This window comes from Mirounga leonina, unplaced genomic scaffold (genome assembly GCF_011800145.1).
Source record: "Mirounga leonina isolate KUSES-001 unplaced genomic scaffold, KU_Mleo_1.0 Mir_101664, whole genome shotgun sequence".
NCBI classification, from domain to species: Eukaryota; Metazoa; Chordata; class Mammalia; order Carnivora; family Phocidae; genus Mirounga; species Mirounga leonina.
In genome coordinates, this window is record NW_023270175.1 from 21,277,708 (window position 1) to 21,287,258 (window position 9,551).

The 9,551-nt window shown below is 40.0% G+C and overlaps 1 long non-coding RNA gene across 1 annotated transcript; it reads left to right on the top strand.

The window, feature by feature from the left end:
• The first annotated feature begins 329 nt into the window (after nucleotides 1–329).
• On the top strand, nucleotides 330–3,184 carry LOC118013053. Its single transcript, XR_004679919.1, has 3 exons — nucleotides 330–362; nucleotides 571–634; nucleotides 2,850–3,184. It is a non-coding gene; the product is annotated as an uncharacterized LOC118013053 (long non-coding RNA).
• Nucleotides 3,185–9,551: the final 6,367 nt, after the last annotated feature.

A 9,551-nucleotide genomic window follows, 5' to 3' on the forward strand; every position in this document is an offset into this window, starting at 1 on the left:
ACCCCGGGATCATGACCTGAGCCGAAGGCAGACGCCCAATGACTGAGCCACCCAGGCGCCCCTAAATAAATAGAATCTTAAAAAAAAAAAAGAAACTACTGTTTTAGTAATAGACATGTTAAAAGAGGTAGATAAAGAAATAGATGGCGACATCTAGCACTTTCAAACAATTTAAAGGTTGAGGAAAATGATGGTTTATTAACGTTGATTTCACTCCTAATGTTCGACTTTTTTTCTTTGTTAGAGATGAATCCTTATAGCTGAATGGATCATTACAGTTGGGTTACTACAATTTTACTGATCAGGACAACTTTTTGACTCACAAGTGGAATGAATACAAAGAGGGATTGCATTTTGCTAAGGTAATTGCCTAAAATATTTAAAAGAGAAGTGAAAAAAGAGGACTTAATGGACTGAATAATTTACTCAGCAAACTGCTTTGTGCAAGGCTCTGGGCTAGGCACTATTGCTACAGAATTAGAAAACATCCCTTGCCCTTAAGTAGCTCACAATCTATGAGAAGAGACAGAGTATACAATGTAAAAAGTGCTCTAAAAAATGTCTACATAGGGTTCTACAGGACCATAGAAGCAGAAGAACTCATTCTACTACTGAAAGAAGCCATGCTTGAATGGTGAGACTTGAAGAACTGGTAAGGTATTTGGGGGTAGGGAGGTCAACCATATTTCATACTGAGGAATAAGAATGTGAGAAAGCGGGATGCCTGGGTGGCTCAGTTAAGCGGCTGCCTTCTGCTCAGGTCATGATCCGAGGGTTCTGGGATCGAGCCCCACATCAGGCTCCTTGCTGTCAGGGAGCCTGCTTCTCCCTCTGCCTGCCGCTCCCCCTGCTTGTGCTCTCTCTCTCTCTCTGACAAATAAAGTCTTAAAAAAATAAAAATGTTTAAAAATAAAAAAAAAAAAGAATGTGAGGAAGTGCAGAGAACACCTCCCCCCACCAAAACAAAAACAAAAACAAAAACAAAAAAACAAAAAACAACGAGATCAGGCAGGAATAGAGGGCCATACCAATGAGTTCAAAATCTAACCTGAAATAGCAGAGAACTGTCAAAGGATCTTAAGCAAAGATATGGTATGATCAGATGGACTTGGTGATAATTTGGATATGGAAAGTGAGGGAAAAGAAGGAGTGTCTTGAGACTCTCAAGTTCTGATTTGGAAGATTGAGTATGTGGTTGTACCACTCATTTAGATAGGGAACCCAGAAAAAGTAACAAGTTTTGTGAGGGATAGGAGAAATTAAGTTTTGGACACTTAAAATTTGAGGAGTCTGTGGAACATTTGGGTGGAGATACCTGGTAGCTGCAAGGAAGTGTGGGTCTGAAGCACAGGAGAGAGGTCTGGGTTGGAACTAAACATCACACTAAACTGATGTCTATATACTAGACATCAGTATATAGATGGTAATTAGCTAAGCAAAGATGGATTAAATTTCACTCAGAGTGTTTAGAATAGTAATTTTTAAAGGACAAAGATTGTATGTATGTATGTAAGTATGGAATCCTAGAAAATAACTATATTCAAGGAGTAGGTAGAGGAAGTCAAGCTTCCTTGCCTTCAAAGGAAGCTGAGAAGAAATGGTCACATAGATGAACCAAGAGAAAATAAAGTATAATTACTAGAATATAACATAGAGAGGTCAAATAAGAGGATAGAAGAGTAACAAGGAGCTACTCATTCATCCATTCAACAAATATTTATTGAGTACCTACAGCTTTCCAGGCATAATTCAAGATGTTGGGAATAGAGAAGTGGGGAAAAAAACACAGATAACATCCCTTCCCTTTGGAGCTTATATTCTAATGGGGGGGAATATCAATAAACAAGATTAATAATTAAAATACATAGCTGTGACAAGTAATATTTCTGCAAAGCTTATTAGATTGCATGTGTATATGTGTGTGTGTATTACACATACAAAGGTGAGACTCTTGATCTATTGTTGGTAGAAAATATGCCTGAAAATATATCCAGGAAAAGAAATACTTGAGTCTAAGAAGATGAATTTGTGGAATAACGGCCTGGGGTATGTTAGTCTGATGGGATTTATAGATCAATCAGTAGGCCATGGTTAAGGTTTTGTCAAGAGATAATGTAAAGTTCAAGTTACGGCCACGGTTCAGGTTTATAAGGTGGAATGTGTTTGGCTTCAGTCTTTCCTTAGGTTAAGGCTTAGTCAGTCTGTTGCTATCTTTACAAGTCAATGTGGATCCCTTGTTAGAGGACCATGTAACCAAATTTAGGGCTCAGCCTGATATCAACATTAGGCCCTGGACGTATAGCCATGGTTCAATCTGTGTCAAGGATCAGAGTCTGTTTCTGATTGGTATGAAAGCTTACTTGGAAGCTGTCATTATTCCAGTGTGGCCTGAATTATACCTCATTGGGAATTCAATATACAAGATTGGGGTTCAAATTTTGGCCAATATTAAGATTTAGTCTGTATGTAGGAAGAGGCCTCATTCTAAAATTAGTGTCAGAGCTGTCTGTGGGCCAGCCTTAGACGGACCACAACCAGGGATAGGGCTCAGCTCAAGGTTTGACTTTAGTTTTCTGGTCAGTGTTGGAATCACTTGTATTTCTAGGCTTGGAAATCAACAAAGACCAGTTATGGCTCTGCCAGAGGCTGCTGTTCATGCTGATCTTGTTGCCTTGGAAAAGGCTAAATAAGAATTTGAATAGGACTTATGTTCAGTCTTTTATTGGGTAAAGTGACAATTAGTGTTCACGGCTAATGTTTATTCTTGGTCCAGCATTAGGCTCAGTCTGTGGTTAGTGTTAAGGCACAGACAGTGTGCCAATTTAATATTCAATCTTTTGTCATTTTAGGTCATTACCTGTGATGTGCCCTGGAGTTGTGTCTCAGATCAATGATAGCATTTCATCCATGGATAATATGAGTGTAGAGATTGTGGCCAGGATTTCAACTATGCATACGAACGGGATTTGGGTAAGCCCAAGGTATAATTTCTGGCTTTAGCCAGTGTCAGTGTTCTGTCTTCATTGATAGCCCCTCTCAGGAATGGTCTGTGGAGCTAACTCATGCAGTGGCCAATGTTGTACCTTATTCTGTGGCTAGAGCACAGCTCACTTAGTGACCTGTGTTAGCACTTCCACTTGGCCTATGTCAGAGTTGATTCTGCAGGTAGTGGTCCTGTTTTGACTCTGTGTAGAGTTTCTTTCTTTCTTTCTTTTTTTTTTTTTTTAAAGATTTTTTATTTATTTATTTGAGAGAGAGAGAATGAGAGAGAGCACATGAGAGGGGGGGAGGGTCAGAGGGAGAAGCAGACTCCCTGCTGAGCAGGGAGCCCGATGCGGGACTCGATCCAGGGACTCCAGGATCATGACCTGAGCCGAAGGCAGTCGCTTAACCAACTGAGCCACCCAGGCGCCCTGTGTAGAGTTTCTGTTCACTGAGTGCTGCTGTTAGTGCCATCTGATCAAGCTTTTATTTGTCTATTAACATTCTGGTTGATGTAATTCCAGTATTATTTCATACACAATATATGTAGTTTTTGCTTATTTAGATACTTGAAGGAGGCTTATAATGATCAGTAGCTGGATTGAGTTTTGGGATGACTTATCAAATATTTTTAGATAGATTCTTTAATAATAGTATTAGTTTGCTGTGGTAATACTGTTGATTGGTTAGCTCAATACCTTTAAAATATCCCCTTGCCTTATACTCCTCAAAATACAGACTCTAAAAGCTAACACTACTTTTTCTCAGGCGCTATTTTTTTTATATCAATGAGGCACAAAAGGAAATGTGGTTTGATTTATGGAAAAATTTATTTTCCTGGTCAAAAGAACAAAAATCATGGGCAATGGCCCTTCCATTTTTTTAAAGCTTTATTGAGGTATAATTGATACACAAAAATTCTGCATATTTAATGTATACCTTTCAATGAGCTTGGACATATGTCTGTACCCATAATACCATCACCACAATCAAGGCCCTGACATATCCATCACCTTCAGAAATTTTCTTGTTTGTGTGTATGTGTGTGTGTGTGTGTGTGTTTTGTGATAAGAACGTTTAACGTGAGCTCTATCCTCTTGACATATTTTAAAGTACACAATACTGTACTTTTAACTATAGGCACTATGCTATGGAGCAGATATCTAGAACTTATTCATCTTACAAAATTGAAACATTATACTCACTCCCCCCAGCCCCTGGCAATCACCATTCCACTCTCTGCTTCTTTGAGTTTGACTATTTTAGAATCCTTATAAAAGTGGAACTATGCAATATTTGTCCTTCAGTGACTGGCTTTTTTACTTAGCATAGTGTCTTCTACATTCATCTGTGTTGTCACAAATGGTAGAATTTCCTTCTTTTTAAAAAGCTGAATGATATTCCATTGTATTTATAGACCACATTTTCTTTATCCATTCATCTGTTGATGGACATTTAGGTTGTTTCTATATCTTAGCTATTGTGAATAATGCTTCAGTGAACATTGGCATGTTAATTTATTTTTGAGATACTGATTGCATTTCCTTTGGATATATACCCAGAAATGAGACTGCTGAATTATAGGGTAGTTTGATTTTTAATTTTTTGATGTAGTGTTCAGTGATTCATTAGTTGCCTATAATATACCTGTTGGCCATTTGTATAAGACCATTTGGAGAACTGTCTGTTTAGTTCCCTATGAATTTTATGATTGTTGTTAAAATTTCTGCTTAAAATGCCATTGGGATTTTGATAGGGATTGCATTGGATCTGTAGATCACTTTGGGTAGTATGGACATTTTGACAATATTAATTCGTCAATCCATGAGCCAGAGATGTTTCCCTATTTATTTGATATGCTTTAATTTCTTTCATCAGTGTTTTTATAGTTTTCAGTGTATAGGTCTTTCACCTCTTGGATTAAGTTTATTTGTATGGATTTTATTATTTTGATGCTTTTACAAATGGGATGTTTCCTAAATTTTATTTCCAGATATTTCATTGTTAATATAGAGAGATGCAACTGATTTTTGTATCTGATTAAGCTTTTACCAGAGTTTAGGGGTTACCTGTGGCCAGATTAAGGCTTACTATGAAGAAGGTTTTAGGGCTGAGTGTAAACATGTTTCTCATATGGGTTGTTGATGTTACATGTCAGTCTACAAATAAGGTTAGTGTGAGAATAGGCAATACATAGGATCCAGCTTGTGTTCAGGTTTAGAGGCTCAGGCTGTTGCCAGGGTTTGAGTTCAGAGTGTTCATGTCCTGTTGTCATTTTGGGATTTCGACTCTGGCTAGAGTAGCAGGTATCCTGGTATCAGTAGTAGAGTTCAGTCTGTGCTAATTTTTAGTGCCTCTACTGTGCCCAGTGTCATGGGTGTATCTCTCCCAATTTAGGATTAGGTTTGTGGCCAGGCTGGTTGCTCAACCTCAAGCTAGTGCTAGGACACATTCTGTGGCCACTAATATAGTGAACTTTGTTTATGGGTTTAAGGCTCAGTCTGTGACAAAGGTTAGTGCTCAGTCTCAGCCTGTTATTAGGCCTAATAATACAAGGAGGGTTTTGAATCAACCTTGCAGTGTGATGAATTGTTCTTTAGCCAGGCATAGGGTTCAGACTTTGGGTCTCAGATTGTGGACAAGACTTACATTCTTCATCCCAGAGTGGTGCTCAGTATGTGGCCAGGAATAGGGCTCAGATCTTGGCCTTGGTGAGTTGCATCTGTGCTCTGTGCTCAGGGTTAAGGTTAAATCTCTTGCTAGGTTTCACACAAATATGAAAAGTATTTGTTTCATTTTGTCCTTAATTCATGTTCAAGACTTGGGTTCAGTCCTAGCCCAGGGTTAGAACTGGGTTAGGCACCTAGCCCAGTTCAGTGCCTCCTATTGGGAATCTGTCTGTGGCTAGAGTTAAGGTTAAAGCTGCGCTTGGATTCAGTCTGGGGCTGGCATTTAGCCAGAGATAGGGTTTAGTCTATGTCAAAGATTCAGGCTCAGCCATTAACCATTTGGGGAGGATCAGTTCTATTTTCAGGGTGAAAACTCAGGTTGGAGGTTAGGCTTATGGGCTCAGTCTGTGATGAGAGTTAAGAATTCAGTCTGTGACCAGAGACTCAGTTTAAGAAGATAGAAGGTATAGGATTTAGGGGCCAAATCTGTGGCCAGGGATGAGACTCAGTCTGTCTCAGGTTCAGTGGATTATTCTGTGGTCAGATTTATGAACCCAGTTTCTGGCCAGGTTCATAATTTGGGCTTTGAACAGAGTTAAGTCTCAGGCTGTGGCTATGTTCAGGGTTCTGTGGGCAGGATTAAGGCATATGATGTGGTCAGAATATATCCTCAAGTTTTGTGGTCGATTTGGTTTCACTTCTTGGCCAGGATTAAGGCACAGTCTTTGGCCAAGTTTAAAGTTCAATCTCTGTACATGTTTTTGTCTCTGTATGAAGCCAAGTTTAGTAGTCATTCTCTTGCCAGTGTTGGGGTCATTTTCTGATTAGTGCTAAGTCTGTGGAAATTGTAGCTGGGTTGGTTTCCAAGATCAAATCTCAGGCTGTGACCGAGTTAGAGCCTCAGTCTGTGGTCAGGGTTAAAGCTCTGTCAGTATCTTTGCTGAGCACTCATTTTGTGGCCAGTGTAGGATATTAAGTATATCCCAGAGTTAGGTCACAGTCTGTAGATCAGGCTTGAGAGTCAGCCTGTGATGATAGGTTGGATCTCTGTATCATGAGAGGGCTTATCAGTTTCTATAGTTATGGTTCAATAGGAGATCAAAGCTAGAGACTCAGTCAGATACCAGTCATAGGTACTTACTCTTGCATCAGGCATAGACAATGAGTATGTGACTAGACCCAAGGACTCCATTGAATCAGGGTTAAAGCCTCAAGTGTTAAGTCCAGAAAGGGGATCAGTTTATGGATAGAATTAAGGTCTCCCTGTGGGGCTAGGGCTAAAGGCTTGGTGTGAAATTAGGGTTAAGACTCCAAGTTCAAAGTGAGGCACTCAGGGTATGTCTTGGGTTAGGTGTTTCATTGGTGCCCAAGGTTAAGCAAAGGAACTGCATTCAGGGTTTGCAGCTTGGTCTATGAGCAGACTTAAGAGACCAGCTGCTTAAGATGTGGAGTGATAGCAGTTTGTTAATTATATGTGAATAAAGTTGTCATAAAAAAGGTTAAAAGAAAGGAAGATTCCTACAGACAAAATATGCATGATACAGGGAAGGAATCAGGGCAAGAGGCTGACTGCTGAATCAAGACCAGCGATTTCCTTGATATCTCAGAATTTTAGGTGAGGAGGGGCAGGGCAAACACAGGAGACTGAGGGGAAAGGAAAGAACTGGCAAATAGGGAGCTGGTACCCCCAAGAAAGTGAATACATGCTTCTTTTTTTTTTTATAAAGATTTTATTTATTTATTTGACAGAGAGAGAGAGACAGTGAGAGAGGGAACACAAGCAAGGGGAGTGGGAAAGAGAGAAGCAGGCTTCCCGCCGAGCAGGGAGCCCGATGCGGGGCTCGATCCCAGGACCCTGGGACCATGACCTGAGCCGAAGACAGTCGCTCAACCAACTGAGCCACCCAGGCGCCCCTGAATACATGCTTCTTAAAGAAGAGAAACTTTTATAAGTTGTCTGGGTCGAAGTTGGAAAACTTCGAAGTTTGGAAAACTTCACAAAGGATGGGAACTCCCGTTTGCTGAGCTCTTCTGTCACATTCTTTGTGCCAGCAACGGGCTTTCCCGAGCACCCTTTCTCAAGTACTCCCCCACCTTTCCCCATGCTATACTGATCTCCACTGTGTCATACTCCCTGTATGTTCAATAAATATTTGTGGAATGTATGTACATAGGTTTGATTTTACTTGTATTCTCCCACTGGGCCTTCACGACAGTCCTTTATGATAAGTCTTCTTATCCCCATTACACAGACAAGGAAGACAAGTTACGCTAATTTAAAAACCTCAAAAGGGTCACACGGCTAGTAAAAGCAGAGCCACATTTTGAATCCAGTTTTATCTTATTTCAATCTCCTATTCTGTTTGCATGCCACCACTTTGCCTGTAGTAAGTTTGTAAGATTTACATCTCACCTTTGCCCCTTGACTTTATAAACTTTGTCCCGTTTAATTCTCATAACTCTGTAAAGTGGTTCTTCTTCTTATCCCCTTTTTACAGTTGAGGAAACATATTCAGAAAGGTTAGGTGATTTTCTTAAAGTCACACAGCTAATAAGGGGCAGAGCTGAGATTAGAACCCAAATATGTCTGACCCTCGGTGGAAGTTTTTTTCCCTGGTTTATCTTGCTGCCTCAAAATACCTTAGCCTCCAGGAATGACTTTTGATGGACATTTTGGACTTTGGTGCAGGCTGATGTAGGGAAGGATTTAGTGGTGGGAACATGTTTGGCTTCCACTATGTCATTTACAACAGTGACTTGAACCTGTGAGGGATTGAGAGTACCCACAAGGGGGTATACAACAAGCTCCATGGGGGTACATATTGCTGTAGGGCACCCCCTCCATGAGAATCCCTCCCTGAGTGCAAAATGAAAATTACTGATGGTGTGTTGTATGTATGAATTGTAAGGGGATAGGAAAAAGGTAGATGATCACTGACATAGGCCTCCATATTTTTTTCTCTGCCCAAGGACCAGCCTTGCAAACAGTATTTCTAAGGGAACTTGAAGCCAACTTTCCATAATTTCCACAGCCTGTTCTTGACTTGGTTTATCTGCATTGTATCAGGCATCCACATCTTCTCCTAGGAAGTTTGTATGCTGAGGTCAAGAAGGATTGGTTATCTTTCTGCCTTTCATATGGCAGGGTAAACTCCTATTGGACCTATGGAACACTGTCAAGTAGGCCAACATAATTATAATGGGAGTCCTAGAAGGAGAAAAAAGAGAAAAGGGGGCAGAAAGAATATTTGAGGAAATAATGGCCAAAATCGTCCCTCATTTGATGAAATACACAAATCCATGCATCCAAGAACTCAACAAACTCAAAATAGAATAAAATCAGAGGCCTGCTTTTTTCAGCTTTATTGAGGTATACTTGATAAATAAAATTGTAAGATATTTAAAGTGTATGATGTGATGGCTTGATATACATGTACATTGTGAGAGGTTGCCCCCCATTGAGTTAATTAACACATTTACTACTTAACATGTTTCTATTTCTTTTCTTTTCTTCTCTTTTTCTTGGTGAGAACATTTAAGTTCTACTCTCTTAGAAAATTTCAATTATACAATTCGATGTACTTTTCAATCGTATGGTTGACATATTCTTTGGCTACAATGTAGTACCCTTTCTCCAGATAAAATATTGTGCATGAACTCAATACATTAAAAAAGCAAACCAGAGCTGCTCTGTTCTAGTCCTTGGCTTCCTGATGCCACCCGTGGTCAACACTTGGCCCTGGTGTATGAGGTGCTGCCATCCCAAGATCATGTTCTCTGCATGTATAGCAGGAATAATTTTGCCTTAAGGCTGATCTGCAGCCCTACACTCAAAGTCATATGCACTTTGGGGACACCAGGCTGGAGGAAGAGTGCAATCTCTGGATGGAGAAAGTGCAA